Source organism: Haliotis rufescens, unplaced genomic scaffold (assembly GCF_023055435.1).
Source record: "Haliotis rufescens isolate VD_foot unplaced genomic scaffold, xgHalRufe1.0.p SCAF_7, whole genome shotgun sequence".
NCBI classification, from domain to species: domain Eukaryota; kingdom Metazoa; phylum Mollusca; class Gastropoda; order Lepetellida; family Haliotidae; genus Haliotis; species Haliotis rufescens.
The window spans coordinates 43,633,741-43,651,271 of NW_025964361.1; positions in this window are offsets into that span (position 1 = coordinate 43,633,741).

Here is a 17,531-nt window from a genome sequence, read left to right on the forward strand (position 1 = left end):
GGTAGCACAATGAGATACCATGCCACAGTTTAACATGGATACCCCACTCAGACCCATTTTACCGAGCCGACTAGTCCTTGTTTTATTGCCCTAGTGTCGAGCGTCAGGCAGGGTAACAACAAGTACTATCTTTTAACATCTTTTGGTATGACGCGGCCTTGAGATCAACCCACTGACCTTACGCTCTCAGGACAGACGCTCTACCACCCGTCTACGGAAACGGTCCGGGATACGATGGCACAGAGCCCGAGAGCCCGATCACCTCGGTAATTTCCTGACAAACAATTGGATCAAATCACGAAGTGTGACGCTCTCAGGCCCTTTAAGACGCAAGACCCTCTACCATGTCAAAAGTCGTCAGTGAATGGAAGTGTGGATTTAACGCCGTTTGGAATTTTTTTCCATTAACATCAACCCAACCATAGTGACACAGCTAAGGGGCGTTACTATGTGCAGTAAATTACGGTATTGTTGGCCAGTGGGCATCTCGAGCCCCTTCCGACTTACTGCTCACACGTAAGTCTTATTCCTTTCGACCTGGGCCCACTTTCACAAAGCGATCTTAGCGCTACAACTATCTTAAGTCTATGTAAGAGTATGGGAGTTACGATCATTGTAGTGCTAAGATGGCTTTGTGCAAGTTGGCCCAGGTTAGCTGCACACACAAGGCCCCTTCAAGCACCAGATGATGTTTATCAATAAGTGAGTGGGTGTGGTTGTTGCCTTTTTATCAATAACCAGCCATATCACGGCGGGGGCAACCAACAGTGGGCTCCATGTTGTACCCATGAGGGAAATCGAGCCCGGATCTTCGAGGCTCCAACTAGGATATCATCATGGGGATATCATAGTTTGCAGCCCACAAAATATGGCAGCCTCAGCTGAAGATGACAGTTTCAGCCAAATATGACAGTTTCAGCTATTGATGGCAGTTTCAGCTAAAGATTACAGTTTCAGCTTAATATGACATTTCAGCTACATATGACAGTTTTAGCTTAATATGGCAGTTTCAGCTAAACATGACAGTTTTGACTAAAGATGACAGTTTAAGCTAAAAATGACGTTTCAGCTAAAGATGACAGTCTCAGCTTAAGATGACAGTTTCAGCTGAATGACAGTTTCATCTAAATGTGACAGTTTCAGCTAAAGTCGAGAGTTTCAGCTTAAGATGACAGTTTCAGCTTAAGATGACAGTTTCAGCTGAATGACAGTTTCATCTAAAGTCGAGAGTTTCAGCTGAAGTCGAGAGTTTCAGCTGAATGACAGTTTCATCTAAATGTGACGGTTTCAGCTAAAGTCGAGAGTTTCAGCTATTGATGGCAGGTTCGGCTAAATATGACAGCTGAAAACATGACAGCCTATATTTGCCGTGCCCCGGCTAAAGATGGACTCAGATATGGCAACCGTGTCTTGATATGACCGCCTCAATGAAACATGACAGCCTCAGCTAGACAAGACGGAGTCAGTCATATGGCAGACTCAGTTAAATATGGCAGCCTCAGCTAGACAAGACGGGGTCAGTGATATGGCAGACTCAGTTAAATATGACAGCCTCAGCTAGACAAGACGGAGTCAGTGATATGGCAGACTCAGTTAAATATGACAGCCTCAGCTAGACAAGACGGAGTCAGTGACATGGCAGACTCAGTTAAATATGGCAGCCTCAGTTAAACATGACAGCCTCAGCTAGACAAGACGGAGTCAGTGATATGGCAGACGCAGTTAAATATGGCAGCCTCAGCTAGACAAGACGGAGTCAGTGATATGGCAGACTCAGTTAAATATGACAGCCTCAGCTAGACAAGACGGGGTCAGTGATATGGCAGACTCAGTTAAACATGACAGCCTCAGCTAGACAAGACGGAGTCAGTGACATGGCAGACTCAGTTAAATATGGCAGCCTCAGTTAAACATGACAGCCTCAGCTAGACAAGACGGAGTCAGTCATATGGCAGACGCAGTTAAATATGGCAGCCTCAGCTAGACAAGACGGAGTCAGTGATATGGCAGACTCAGTTAAATATGGCAGCCTCAGCTAGACAAGACGGAGTCAGTGACATGGCAGACTCAGTTAAATATGGCAGCCTCAGCTAGACAAGACGGAGTCAGTGACATGGCAGACTCAGTTAAATATGGCAGCCTCAGCTAGACAAGACGGAGTCAGTGATATGGCAGACTCAGTTAAATATGGCAGCCTCAGCTAGACAAGACGGAGTCAGTGATATGGCAGACTCAGTTAAATATGGCAGCCTCAGCTAGACAAGACGGAGTCAGTGATATGGCAGACTCAGTTAAATATGGCAGTACCAGCTTAGGATGGTAGCATAAAAATAGCCGATATAGAAGCCTCAGCTGAAACGGCAGCCTTCACAAAATGTGACAGCCTTAACAAACGATGACAACCTGAAGAAAACATGGCAGCCCCAGTTGCTCAATTATAGCGGAACCCGTCTCATCTTAATCTTAATAGGACCATAGCAGCCCCAGCTTGCGAGTATTGCCTAAAAAGCCCATAGAAGCACCAGGTTACAACAGCGGCCTCAACAAAACATGGCAGCCCCAGTTGCTAAAATGTAGCGGACCCAGTCTCATATACTGAACAACAAAAGTTCCTGTGACACTGAATACGATTTAATGCAAAGTTATGTTTTTTTACCAAATCTGAAACAATTTCGGTTTGCAACAGATAAAAGACTCCTGAAAGTGTTCAAATGGTTTAATTTCCCCTATTGACTTCAGAAAATGCATGATATCATTAAAAAAAACCATGAACATGCCAAAGTTTCAATTTACAAATCAATAGCGTGTGTGTCCACCTCCGGATGCGATGCAAGCAACACATCTCATGGAATGGACCAGGCGTCGCACAAAGTCCTGCATGTTTCGAAGTTCCTGGAGTGCCTGTGGAACACGTGGTTGACGTCGAAGGCGCCGATCTATCTCATCCCACATGTGCTCGATTGGTAAGAGATCAGGGTAGCGAGCCGGCCAGGGAATGACATTCACGTTGTTTTGATGAAGAGAATCCTGAACAAGTCGAGCAATATGAGGTCCGGCGTTGTCATATTGAAAGGTAATGCCTGGGCCATGACGACGCAAAATCGGTAGAACAACAGGGCCGATGATCTCGTCGCGGTAGCGCTGTTCATTGAGATTTCCCTCTACCACTATCAAACGGGTCCTCTGTCTTGCTGTAATCCCACCCCATACCATAACGCTGCCGCCCCCTAACCGATCTTCTTCCATGACACAATGATTAACGTAACGTTCACCTCGACGTCCATCGCTGATGCTGAGGTGAAAACGAGACGCGTCAGTGAATAGAACTTGTCCCCACTGCACGGCCGTCCAGCGCAAACGCTGTGTGCACCACTGTAGATGTGCTTGACGGTGGTTTCCTGTCAAAATGGGACGTCTGGCGGGTCTTCTGGCGTCAATCCCTGCACATCTGAGGCGACGACGTACGGTTTGTGAAGATATTCGTCGAAGGCCAGGGATGCTTCTTGCAGTCACTGTTGCTGGCTAGAATCGATTTCGTAAGTGTGTTGTTCGAATCCAGTTGTCTTGTCGATTATTGGTTGCGCGTGGCCTGCCCCTCCGAGGATGGTCTCTGACTGCATTCGTCTGTTGCCAACGTTGCCATAAAGGCCAAATGGTGTTTCTGTGGACGTTAAATTGTCTTACAACATCACGTTGACTCGATCCCGCTTCAAGCATACCAATGGTTCGCAGACGCTCATTTTCGGACAGACGTGGCATTTCGTAATGTTGAATAATTGCGTAATTTTGTTGTTTTGCTGAGTGGATGTTGTCAGCACGATGCTATACAATGCATATGGAATCCCGTTAACGCACACGTTTTTATACCCATGCTTGGATAGTGAAATGCATGGAGCTTGCATAAAAGTCAACTTTTGCATGGAATGCATGCTTTTCTGTAGCATTTGCATTTTGTGACTTGGTTCCATACATGTACTACAATATTGAAATACACTAAACTATTGGTGTCACAGGAACTTTTGTTGCTGAGTATATTAATATTGTATCTTTATAAACCCTCAGCCTATGTTGGTATCCTGAAACGCCCATGGACCTATCAGCTTAGAACAGCCTCAAGAAGATTTGGCAGCTTCAGTTAAAGGCGGTATCGTCAGCGAAAGATGGCACCCCCAACTATCTCATCAATAATCCAGCCATACAGATGCCAGTCTACGTTAAATATGATCCCCTCAGTCAGAGGTGTTTTGTTTGCTTGTTTGTTGCTTAACGCCAAGCTCAGCAATATTCCAGCTATATGACGACGGTATGTAAATAATCGATTCTGGACTAGACAAACCAGTGATTGACATCGTGAGCATCGATCCCTGCAATTGGGATATGATGATCAACCAAGTCAGCGAGCCTGGCCACCCGATCCCGTTAGTCGCCTCTTACGTCAAACATAGTCGCCTTTTACGACAAGCATGGGCTGCTGAAGACCTATTCTTCCCCGGATGTTCACGGGTTCACTCAGAGACGTAAACAAGTTACATAAGAACACGTGCCGTGATCTCAAAGTCAAGATCAAGACAAGATTATTACAGCAAGATCCCGAAGACAATCGAGGGACTGTGAAGGTGATATAATGAAAACAATACCATCCTCGAGTATCCAGTGCAATGCATATCCATGATCGTATTTTTATACCTCGTAGCCATTCGCCACCATAGCCTCGTTTCGGAAATGACCGCCTCCTTACGTCATAACTTAGCTCAGACAGTAATTTGACTTGACGGCTATTTTTAGTGTCTTGAGTGAGGGAGTGAGTGATCATGCACTCATGTCGGTGAGCTGATTTTTAAGAATGTAATAACTGGATTTTACTGATCTTTGATATCTCACTTAGAGTGAGTGAGTTTTGGTTTACACCTCTTTGAACAATATTCAGTTACATCCTGGTGTTATCAGATTAGGTAAGTGAGTGAGTATGGTTTTACGCCGCTTTTATCAACACTCCAGCAATATCACGGCGGGGGACACCATGTCGGGAATCGAACCCCTGTCTTCGGCGTGAAGAGCGAACGCTTTAAACACCAGGCTACCCGACCGCCCTTTTTAAGCTTAAGCTATGGCAGCCAATGGGTCCAGTGTGATCATCATAATAAAATGAAAAACCTAAATATGCACTGGATAATCCATGATGTGCGTAATGCGACTCGATTGGTAAATCGACTCTGAGTCAGTTAAACCGGTGATTGATAGCATGAGCACCCGATCCACGTTACTGGGGATCTATTTTAACCTAGATCCCTAGAGGAACGTCCGCCTGTGAAAATATAACCAAATGTGTGTGTCAGTTTCAAAACATTTAAATTTCACTTTTTTCATTAGTTCACATAAACTGTTGGACAAAAGAAAATATACCTCTCAGGTGATGTTATCATATGTTTCAGTTTCAATTACAAATATTTAAAGTTAGCGATATGATATATATGGGCACGTCAGAAACCTATGATTGTGGGTTCGAATCCCGGTTCGCCCCGATTATGTTTCTAGGTTTGTCAGCACGTGCTCGTGGGTTTCACCGAAGTGGTAAACGCCTGAGACCTGCATCACTTCGGGCTATCCTCCCACATTAAGCTGACACGCCGTGATATAACTGGAATACTGTTACTCACTCACTCACTACCAGCCACAGGTTACCTTTTACAAACTGTTGCAGAAAAGAGTGATGTTGAATAGACATAATCAAATTTAACAACAGTTCTTTAAAGTTTCAATTACATCAAACACAAACTCCGTGTACCTTCTTTTGCCACTCTCTTTATAGAAATACGACCAGGGGTGTCAACTATCCTGATGTATTGGTCAGTAGTCCGACGTGCACGCAACTGATGCATTTTAGCATACTGCAATGAATTCAGTTTGGCAGCCACACAGTTGTACATCAGATGCATATTAATGAGAAACCTGTGACGGCTCGCACCACCAAGGTCAAGGTGACCTGGAACCTGAATGCGGCACGAGGGTAAGAATAATGGCCAATCATTGTATTTTGTTGACGGAGCTAGGTTCACAATTCTCTGAAGATCAATCCAGGGGCAGAAGAAACGTGAGATGATTAACTGTACAGTGTCGCCGCCATTCCTGGTGGAGTCGAGAAGAGGAGAGAATTATTATCTCAATTAAGCTGAAACGGTATTGGTTAAGCAAATATATGAAGGTTAAGTTTCAGCCACAGCTGCAATGGTTGAATATGAATAAACTCTCTGCCCATGCAGACCACGGCAGATTGTAAATGTATCAAGATAAACGTCATACCTCTGCAGGCAACCTGATTGCACATTTATACATGCATTCGCCATCTCACATCTCTGATGATTGTAAACATAACCGTCCTAAACACGGACCTCTCAGATCTCGGGGACCACGGCTAATTGTAAATATTCACGCAAAACCAACTTCTGCGGACCACGTCTGATTGTACACACACAAGCCCTATCAGACCTGATCCACGTCTGATTGCACACACACAAGCCCTCTCAGACCTGATCCACGTCTGACTGTACACACACAAGCCCTATCAGACCTGATCCACGTCTGATTGTACACACACACGCCCTATCAGACCTGATCCACGTCTGATTGTACACACACAAGCCCTATCAGACCTGATCCACGTCTTATTGTACACACACACGCCCTATCAGACCTGATCCACGTCTGATTGTACACACACAAGCCCTATCAGACCTGATCCACGTCTGATTGTACACACACAGGCCCTATCAGACCTGATCCACGTTTGATTGTACACACACAAGCCCTATCAGACCTGATCCACGTCTGATTGTACACACACACGCCCTATCAGACCTGATCCACGTCTGATTGTACACACACACGCCCTATCAGACCTGATCCACGTCTGATTGTACACACACAAGCCCTATCAGACCTGATCCACGTCTGATTGTACACACACAGGCCCTATCAGACCTGATCCACGTTTGATTGTACACACACAAGCCCTATCAGACCTGATCCACGTCTGATTGTACACACACAAGCCCTATCAGACCTGATCCACGTCTGATTGTACACACACAAGCCCTCTCAGACCTGATCCACGTCTGATTGTACACACACAAGCCCTATCAGACCTGATCCACGTCTGACTGTAAAAATACAAGCCTTATCAGACCTGATCCACGTCTGATTGTACACACACACGCCCTATCAGACCTGATCCACGTCTGATTGTACACACACACGCCCTATCAGACCTGATCCATGTCTGATTGTACATACACAAGCCCTATCAGACCTGATCCATGTCTGATTGTACACACACAGGCCCTATCAGACCTGATCCACGTCTGATTGTTCACACACAAGCCCTATCAGACCTGATCCATGTCTGATTGTACACACACAAGCCCTATCAGACCTGATCCACGTCTGATTGTACACACACAGGCCCTATCAGACCTGATACACGTCTGATTGTACACACACAAGCCCTATCAGACCTGATCCACGTCTGACTGTAAAAATACAAGCCTTATCAGACCTGATCCACGTCTGATTGTACACACACAAGCCCTATCAGACCTGATCCATGTCTGATTGTACACACACAATCCCTATCACACCTGATCCACGTCTGATTGTACACACACAAGCCCTATCAGGCCTGATCCACGTCTGATTGTACACACACACGCCCTATCAGACCTGATCCATGTCTGATTGTACACACACAAGCCCTATCAGACCTGATCCACGTCTGATTGTACACACACAAGCCCTATCAGACCTGATACACGTCTGGCTGTACGCATACAAGCCTTATCAGACCTGTGCGGACCACGTCTGAATCTGATTGTAAAGATACAAGCCCTCTCAGACTTGATCCACGTCTGATTGTACACATACAAACCCTATCAGACCTGATCCACGTCTGATTGTACACATACAAGCCCTCTCAGACCTGATCCACGTCTGATTGTACAGATACAAGCCCTATCAGACCTGATCCACGTCTGATTGTACAGATACAAGCCCTATCAGACCTGATCCACGTCTGATTGTACAGATACAAGCCCTATCAGACCTGATCCACGTCTGATTGTACCGATACAAGCCCTATCAGACCTGATCCGAGTCTGATTGCACACACACATGCCCTATCAGACCTGATCCATGTCTGATTGTACAGATACAAGCCCTATCAGACCTGATCCACGTCTGCTTGTACATATACAAGCCCTATCAGATCTGTGCGGACCACGTCTGATTGTACACATACAAACGTTATCAGACCTGATCCACGTCTGATTGTATATATACAAGCCCCACCAGCCCTGATCCACGTCTGACTGTAAAAATACAAGCCTTATCAGACCTGATCCACGTCTGATTGTACACACACAAGCCCTATCAGACCTGATCCACGTCTGATTGTACAGATACAAGCCCTGTCAGACCTGATCCATGTCTGATTGTACACACACAATCCCTATCAGACCTGATCCACGTCTGATTGTACACACACACGCCCTATCAGACCTGATCCATGTCTGATTGTACACACACAAGCCCTATCAGACCTGATCCACGTCTGCTTGTACACACACAAGCCCTATCAGACCTGATACACGTCTGGCTGTACGCATACAAGCCTTATCAGACCTGTGCGGACCACGTCTGAATCTGATTGTAAAGATACAAGCCCTCTCAGACTTGATCCACGTCTGATTGTACACATACAAACCCTATCAGACCTGATCCACGTCTGATTGTACACATACAAGCCCTCTCAGACCTGATCCACGTCTGATTGTACAGATACAAGCCCTATCAGACCTGATCCACGTCTGATTGTACAGATACAAGCCCTATCAGACCTGATCCACGTCTGATTGTACAGATACAAGCCCTATCAGACCTGATCCGAGTCTGATTGCACACACACATGCCCTATCAGACCTGATCCATGTCTGATTGTACAGATACAAGCCCTATCAGACCTGATCCACGTCTGCTTGTACATATACAAGCCCTATCAGATCTGTGCGGACCACGTCTGATTGTACACATACAAACGTTATCAGACCTGATCCACGTCTGATTGTATATATACAAGCCCCACCAGCCCTGATCCACGTCTGACTGTAAAAATACAAGCCTTATCAGACCTGATCCACGTCTGATTGTACACACATAAGCCCTATCAGACCTGATCCATGTCTGATTGTACAGATACAAGCCCTGTCAGACCTGATCCATGTCTGATTGTACACACACAAGCCCTATCAGACCTGATCCATGTCTGATTGTACACACACAAGCCCTATCAGACCTGATCCACGTCTGCTTGTACATATACAAGCCCTATCAGATCTGTGCGGACCACGTCTGATTGTACACATACAAACGTTATCAGACCTGATCCATGTCTGATTGTATATATACAAGTCCCACCAGCCCTGATCCATGTCTGATTGTACACACACAAGCCCTATCAGACCTGATACACGTCTGACTGTACGCATACAAGCCTTATCAGACCTGTGCGGACCACGTCTGAATCTGATTGTAAAGATACAAGCCCTCTCAGACTTGATCCACGTCTGATTGTACACATACAAACCCTATCAGACCTGATCCACGTCTGATTGTACACATACAAGCCCTCTCAGACCTGATCCACGTCTGATTGTACAGATACAAGCCCTATCAGACCTGATCCACGTCTGATTGTACAGATACAAGCCCTTTCAGACCTGATCCGAGTCTGATTGTACACACACAAGCCCTATCAGACCTGATCCATGTCTGATTGTACAGATACAAGCCCTATCAGACCTGATCCACGTCTGCTTGTACATATACAAGCCCTATCAGATCTGTGCGGACCACGTCTGATTGTACACATACAAACGTTATCAGACCTGATCCACGTCTGATTGTATATATACAAGTCCCACCAGCCCTGATCCACGTCTGATTGTACAGACACAAGCCCTATCAGAACTGTGCGGACCACGTCTGATTGTACAGATACAAGCCCTATCAGACCTGTGCGGACCACGTCTGATTGTACATATACAAGTCCTCTCAGCCCTGATCCACGTCTGATTGTACACAAACAAACCCTATCAGACCTGATCCATGTCTGACTGTAAACATACAAGCCCCATCACCCCTGATCCACGTCTGATTTTACATAGACAAGCCTTATCAGCCCTGATCCACGTCTGATTGTACAGACACAAGCCCTATCAGACCTGATCCACGTCTGATTGTACAGAATCAAGCCCTATCAGACCTAATCCACGTCTGATTGTACAGATACAAGCCCCATCACTCCTGATCCACGTCTGATTGTACACATACAAGCCCCATCACCCCTGATCCACGTCTGATTGTACAGATACAAGCCCTCTCAGCCCTGATTCACGTCTGATTGTACAGATACAAGCCCTCTCAGCCCTGATTTACGTCTGATTGTACGCATACAAGCACTATCAGCCCTGATCCACGTCTGATTGTACAGATACAAGCCCTATCAGACCTGATCCACGTCTGATTGTACACATACAAGCCCCATCACCCCTGATCCACGTCTGATTGTACAGATACAAGCCTCTCAGCCCTGATTCACGTCTGATTGTACAGATACAAGCCCTCTCAGCCCTGATTTACGTCTGATTGTACGCATACAAGCACTATCAGCCCTGATCCACGTCTGACTGTACACATACAAGCCCTATCAGACCTGATCCACGTCTGATTGTACAGATACAAGCCCTATCAGACCTGATCCACGTCTGATTGTACACATACAAGCCCTATCAGACCTGATCCACGTCTGATTGTACAGATACAAGCCCTATCAGACCTGATCCACGTCTGATTGTACACATACAAGCCCTATCAGACCTGATCCACGTCTGATTGTACACACACAGGCCCTATCAGACCTGATCCACGTCTGATTGTACACATACAAGCCCTATCAGACCTGATCCACGTCTGATTGTACGCATACAAGCACTATCAGCCCTGATCCACGTCTGACTGTACACATACAAGCCCTATCAGACCTGATCCACGTCTGATTGTACACACACAAGCCCTATCAGACCTGATCCACGTCTGATTGTACACATACAAGCCCTATCAGACCTGATCCACGTCTGATTGTACAGATACAAGCCTTATCAGACCTGATCCACGTCTGATTGTACACATACAAGCCCTATCAGACCTGATCCACGTCTGACTGTACACATACAAGCCCTATCAGACCTGATCCACGTCTGATTGTACACATACAAGCCCTATCAGACCTGATCCACGTCTGATTGTACAGATACAAGCCCTATCAGACCTGATCCACGTCTGATTGTACACATACAAGCCCTATCAGACCTGATCCACGTCTGATTGTACAGATACAAGCCCTATCAGCCCTGATCCACGTCTGATTGTACAGATACAAGCCCTATCAGACCTGATCCGAGTCTGATTGTACACATACAAGCCCTATCAGCCCTGATCCACGTCTGACTGTACACATACAAGCACTATCAGCCCTGATCCACGTCTGATTGTACACACACAAGCACTATCAGCCCTGATCCACGTCTGATTGTACACATACAAGCACTATCAGCCCTGATCCACGTCTGATTGTACACACACAAGCCCTATCAGACCTGATCCACGTCTGATTGTACAGATACAAGCCCTATCAGACCTGATCCACGTCTGATTGTACACACACAAGCCCTATCAGACCTGATCCACGTCTGATTGTACACATACAAGCCCTATCAGACCTGATCCACGTCTGATTGTACAGATACAAGCCCTATCAGCCCTGATCCACGTCTGATTGTACACATACAAGCACTATCAGCCCTGATCCACGTTCGTGGCGTGGCTTAGCCAACCAGGACCAACATTGCAGTATGCAATATATTCTAAAATCCATAATATTGTTCATAATTCATAACATAATATTGAGATTTAACGTTGCTTACAGCAGATGTTACGACAGTGGACACATCACTTTAATTCCTTGCGTACGTCACCGCTCACAAAAATGAAAGACTACGCAGATACGTTAACAGTTTACATGAGTGAGTGAGTTAAACTTCAACGTCCCATCGGCAGTGTTTTCATCCATATAGCAACAATAGTTTATGTAACATAGGCATGGAGACTTCGTATATAGACAACAACTAAAACGAATTTAATAGTTTGCAAATGAGTTGCTTGACGAATGAGTAATATGCGAAATAACACGCCACACGAGCAACCTTCCTGATCGTAGGCGACAAGTTAATATTTTATGTCCGCTTCATCGTGACTGACGGTTAAGAAAAAAAATATACACGTTTACATTTGTTTTACCAAATGCGGGCTAATCTTCACATTGCTGTAAGGAATATTACACAAACCAGCTAGATTTACACTCATGCTAGTACAATTTCTGAACAAACTTGTAAATTACCTAAAATTTAAATTGCGCAAGTATGTACACTGAACCGTTGGGATCTATATTTCGCGAAACTCGGGCAGTTATTTGACAGATACCCGAAGGGTAAGTTACTAATTGAAATAAACTGACGGCCAAAAAGAACTTTTACCACTTTCAAAATGAAATTGCTTAAAATTAAAAATACAAGTTCAAACTAAATCGATGCAAAGCAGATCGTTCAAACTCAACAATGCTCTGGACAGAAAGTGATGCACGTTCACGGCACGTTATTGTTTTGCAGAAAATGCGAAAAAGTGAAAACCACGTGCCGCTTAGGCAGTCGAAACTACATGTGCAGTAAGGGTATATATATATGATGCGGGCGGCATGTCAGAAACTCACACTGATAAAAAAACCACACACCACAGAAATGCCACGACTGACCCCCGAACAACATCAGCGGGCCCTGGGTATGATACAGATGGGAGCCATCCATGCCCACATTGTCAGAACTATTGGTTGCTCCTGTGTTGCTGTAACTAATCTGATGTAACGTTACAGACAGATCGGGTAGACATCAGACTGGTCAAGAACAGGCAGACCCAGGATAACTACGCCCAATGAAGACCGGTACTTGCGTACTTTGCATGTCCGGAACAGATTCCTGACGGTGAAGTCATCAGCGACGAATGCCTTAGGGCATATGGTTCGTCAACAGGCAGTGGCAAGGCGGCTCAATTCTCAAAGAATTAGGGCTTCCAGACCCTACAGGGGGCACGGGTGGCCCAGTCGTCTAAGGCGCCGCGATTCGCTGTGCAGAGTTGCGTCCCTTGGGCACGCTAGAAACCTATGATTGTGGGTTCGAATAATCGCCCCCATTATGTTTCTAGGTTTGTTAGCACCATACCCGTGCTCGTGGGTTTCACCGAAGTGGTAAACGTCTGAGACCTGCATCACTTCGGGCTTTCTTTCCACATTAAGCTGACACGCCGTGATATAACTGGAATACTGTTAAAAGCGGCGTTAAACCCAACTCACTCACTCACTACAGACCCTACAGAGGACAGTTCTTGACAGCGCCATTTCGACGTCAGAGATTGAGATGGGCCAGTACAGTACGTCGTTACAGAATGTCGTCTTCACTGATGAAACCCGGTTCTCTCTGTTAAGAGATGATGGAAGACAGCGTGTTTACCGCCGAAGGGGAGAACGAATGGCAGCATGTTGCTTTCAGGTGCCGTATGGTAAATGGGGTGTTATGGTGAGGGGAGGATTTGTGGACACTGTCATCGTAAACGGAAATCTGATAGCGTTACATGGATGACATTCTTCGTCTGATTGTCCTACCATTTCTACATTTGTCTTCAATGATGCGTCACATTAATAGCGTGTATGACCGCCCCCTGTTACAAGACACGCAAAAACTCTCCGGCGCACATAAAAAAATCGTTCGTCTCATGACGTCACGTGGGATTAGTCGACATTCTGCTTTGAGGGCTTGGATCGGTTCTTGTCGGTTGGCTGGAGGATGTGGTCGCTGTCAAACGAGACGATCCATGACATCCCAGAAGTGTTCTATGGGTGACATGTCTGTGGAGCATGCAGGCCAGGGCAACACGTTGACGTCGCTGGCTGCAAGGAAGTTCTGTATGAGGCCTGTCGTTGTCATGCGGATCTAGGACACCACATGACGGCTGTTGGATGGAGAAGACAAATGTAAACATAAATCAATCCCCGACCATCTCCCTTCGTTAACTTTCAACCTTAACAACCCCGTTCTCAGTCTAATCAGCGTGTGACCTTGTTTTCTATCTCTTAAATGGGTGAGGTACTTCTCAGGTTTGATTGGGCTTTAAAACTCTTTATATATGTTATATCTTGAACTATGTTCTATAATACAATTCCATGATTGGTGATACATATCTATTGCAACATTTTTATACAGTCCAAGAACAAAAACGTATTTCCAACACACTGAAAAATCCATACAAATGCTTGTGAAAACAAAGTGTGTACTGTAGATGGCATGGGTTTGGTATCAAGAATTATCATTTGTTTGTTTGTTGTTTAATGCCGCACACAGCAATATTCCAGCTATATGACAGCGGTCTGAAAATAATCAAGTCTGGACCAGGCAATCCAGTGATTAATATCATGAGCATCGATCCACGCAATTGGGATCGATGACATGCATCAACCAAGTCAGCGAGCCTGACCACCCGATCCCGTTTGTCGCCTTTTATGGCAAGCATGGGTTGCTGAAGACCTATTCTACATAAACATATCATAGGCTTTCTTAGAAATTCTATCATTGTGCATTTCGGAAAGTTTAATACGATTAATTGTAAGGCTTGTTCGGAGAAGTAGTTGCTGCATATGCGCTGGGGTTTATTAAGCGGACGCCGTGATATAACTGGAATACTGTTAAAAGCGGCGTTAAACCCAACTCACTCACTCACTTTATTAGACGAATCCAGCAGCCGTTTCCGGCCGTTGGGTCTTGCTGCCATTGTTCTGCTTGGTCAACTTGGTTCCACTTGATACCCTGATAAGAAGGTACCCAGCACCCCATTGCTGGTCGTGAAAGGCCTTCATCAGACTCCTGATGTGGTCCATGATTGTCATACATATGTAGTGTGTGGATAGTGAGTGAGTATGGTTTTACTCTGCTTTTAGCAATATTCCAGCAATATCACGGCAGGGGACACCAGAAATGGGCTTCACACATTGTATCCATGTCGGGAATCGAACCCGGGTCTTCGGCGTGACGAACGAACGCTTTAACCACCCCAATGTGTGGATAGTAAGGATAGTTCATCATGCTTTCTGTCACTCTGTGACAACCCAGATATTGTGAGTGAGGGAGTATGATTTTTCGCCTCTGTTAGCAATATTCCAGCAATATTATGGCAGGGGACACCAGGAATGGCTTCACACAATGTTTCCATGTGTGGAGTCGAACCTGTGCCTTCTGCCTGTCAAACAAACGCTTTAACCACTCTGCTACCCAACCGCCCCCTGCGGCCAACTTTTGCCTCACTTACTCACAATTGATGAACCCGTGAAGATCTGGGTAAGAATTAGTCTTCATCAACTCCTGCTAGTTGTAAGATGCCACTAAAGGGTGGTCCGTCTTGCTGACTTGGTTGATGCATGTCATCCTGTCCCAATTACCTGAGCCCTCATGATGTCAATCACTGGATTGTCAGATTCAGACTGACGTCATATATCTGTACTATTGCTGAGTGTGGCATTAAACAACAAACAAACTGAGGTCATCAACTTCAAGAAGGACCATTCTCTGGTCTGGTTCATTTTGTTTGTTTGTTGTTGTTTAACACCGCACTCAGCAATATTACAGCTATATGACGGTGGTCTGTAAATAATTGAGTCTGGACCAGACAATCCAGTGATTGACATCATGAGCATCGATCCACGCAATTGGGATCGATGACATGCATCAACCATGTCAGCAAGCCTGACCACCCGATCCCATTAGTCGCCTCTTACAGCAAGCATAGTCGCCTTTTACGGCAAGCATGGGTTGCTGAAGACCTATTCTTTCCAGATCTTCACAGGTTGGTCTGGTTCCGACCATGTGTGTCAAGTATGAATGTCATAATCTGTCAGGGAGTAATTTGGTACTTCACTCCAATATATCACACTGGCAAATCCAGCAGGTTGCAGGGGTAGCTCACTGTCCCTGTATGTTTCAGACACCTTACATATTAATTGCCCCTTCAGCCAAGCAAGCCTCTTGTGACTTGGGGATTATATGCAGCCTGTTTTAAAATCCTGGATCCACCTCTGATGTACACATATAATAAAAATTAAGTCAACAAAGTGAATTTTGAAAATGACTTGAATTCAACTATGACTGCAAATTGCCAATTGGGCCCCCCAAAATAAGATTTTCTGTAGAGCAAGTGGAAGACATGTATGGCAAGCCTTGGGTATTCAAAGTCAAAGATATTTATTGCATGTAAGGCCTCTGGCCCATATACAAGAGAGTTACAATTAAGTAGTTTTACATATTTGGATATACCATATTCGACGTAATAAGCGCCCCGCTCTAATAAGCGCCCACGGCAATTTTTGCTAATATATTGGCAAGTGAACAATCCCAATTAGCACCCCTTCCGATTGATCAAAGTAAACAAGACTTATTTATTCGTGTATAATACGCACTCGTGTGTTATATGCACCCTTAATTATGGGCAATTAAATTCTGGAATCAGCATAAACCACGAAATTTATCTTTCAACTCTGTTTTTTCCACCAAAATAATATTCTAATAAGAGCCCCCTATTTCTAATTTTGAGAGCGCCCTGGGCGCTTATTACGTCGAATACGGTATACTCATGTTTAACAATTTGTTTCTGAAGGAAATTGCATTTTTAACATATACATGTATAGCCAGTTTTAATATGACAGCATCATCTTTTGAAGAAAGAAGAGAAATTAAAGCAGGTACAGGATAATTTGACAGATAATGTTCTGGTATAATCTTGTTTCTTAGATCACAATAATAAGGACAGACAAAAGTAAAATGAATTTCATTTTCTATAGCTGAATGACATAATGGGCACAGCCTCTTCGACTTTTCAATGGACATTTTTCTTCCTTTATTTATCATGATATCTAACAATCCGAGCCTAAATTGAATAAAGGGTTCTTGATGTTAATGTAGATAAGTATTTTTCTGGTTGAATAAGACTCTTAAAAATTCTATACAAGTCATACCTTGAACTGTTTTCTAGAGTGGAATGCCATTCCTGATAAAACATATTTATAGATTGTTCACGAAATTGTTTCAAAAAGAGTTTAACATCACCCACTGTTTGGTTTAATCATACAAAGCCGTAGCCATGAGAAAACAAAAGGTTTCTAATATGTATTTAAAATGAGGTTTGGCCAAACTAAATACGCCCTGTTGTAAACAATAACAAACCAACATATTCTCTTTTCTGTGTGACCCTGAGAGACAATAGGTGAGGTGAAATGGGGTTTAACGTCGCGTCCAAGATTATTGCACTTATATAGCGACGTGCATGCACGT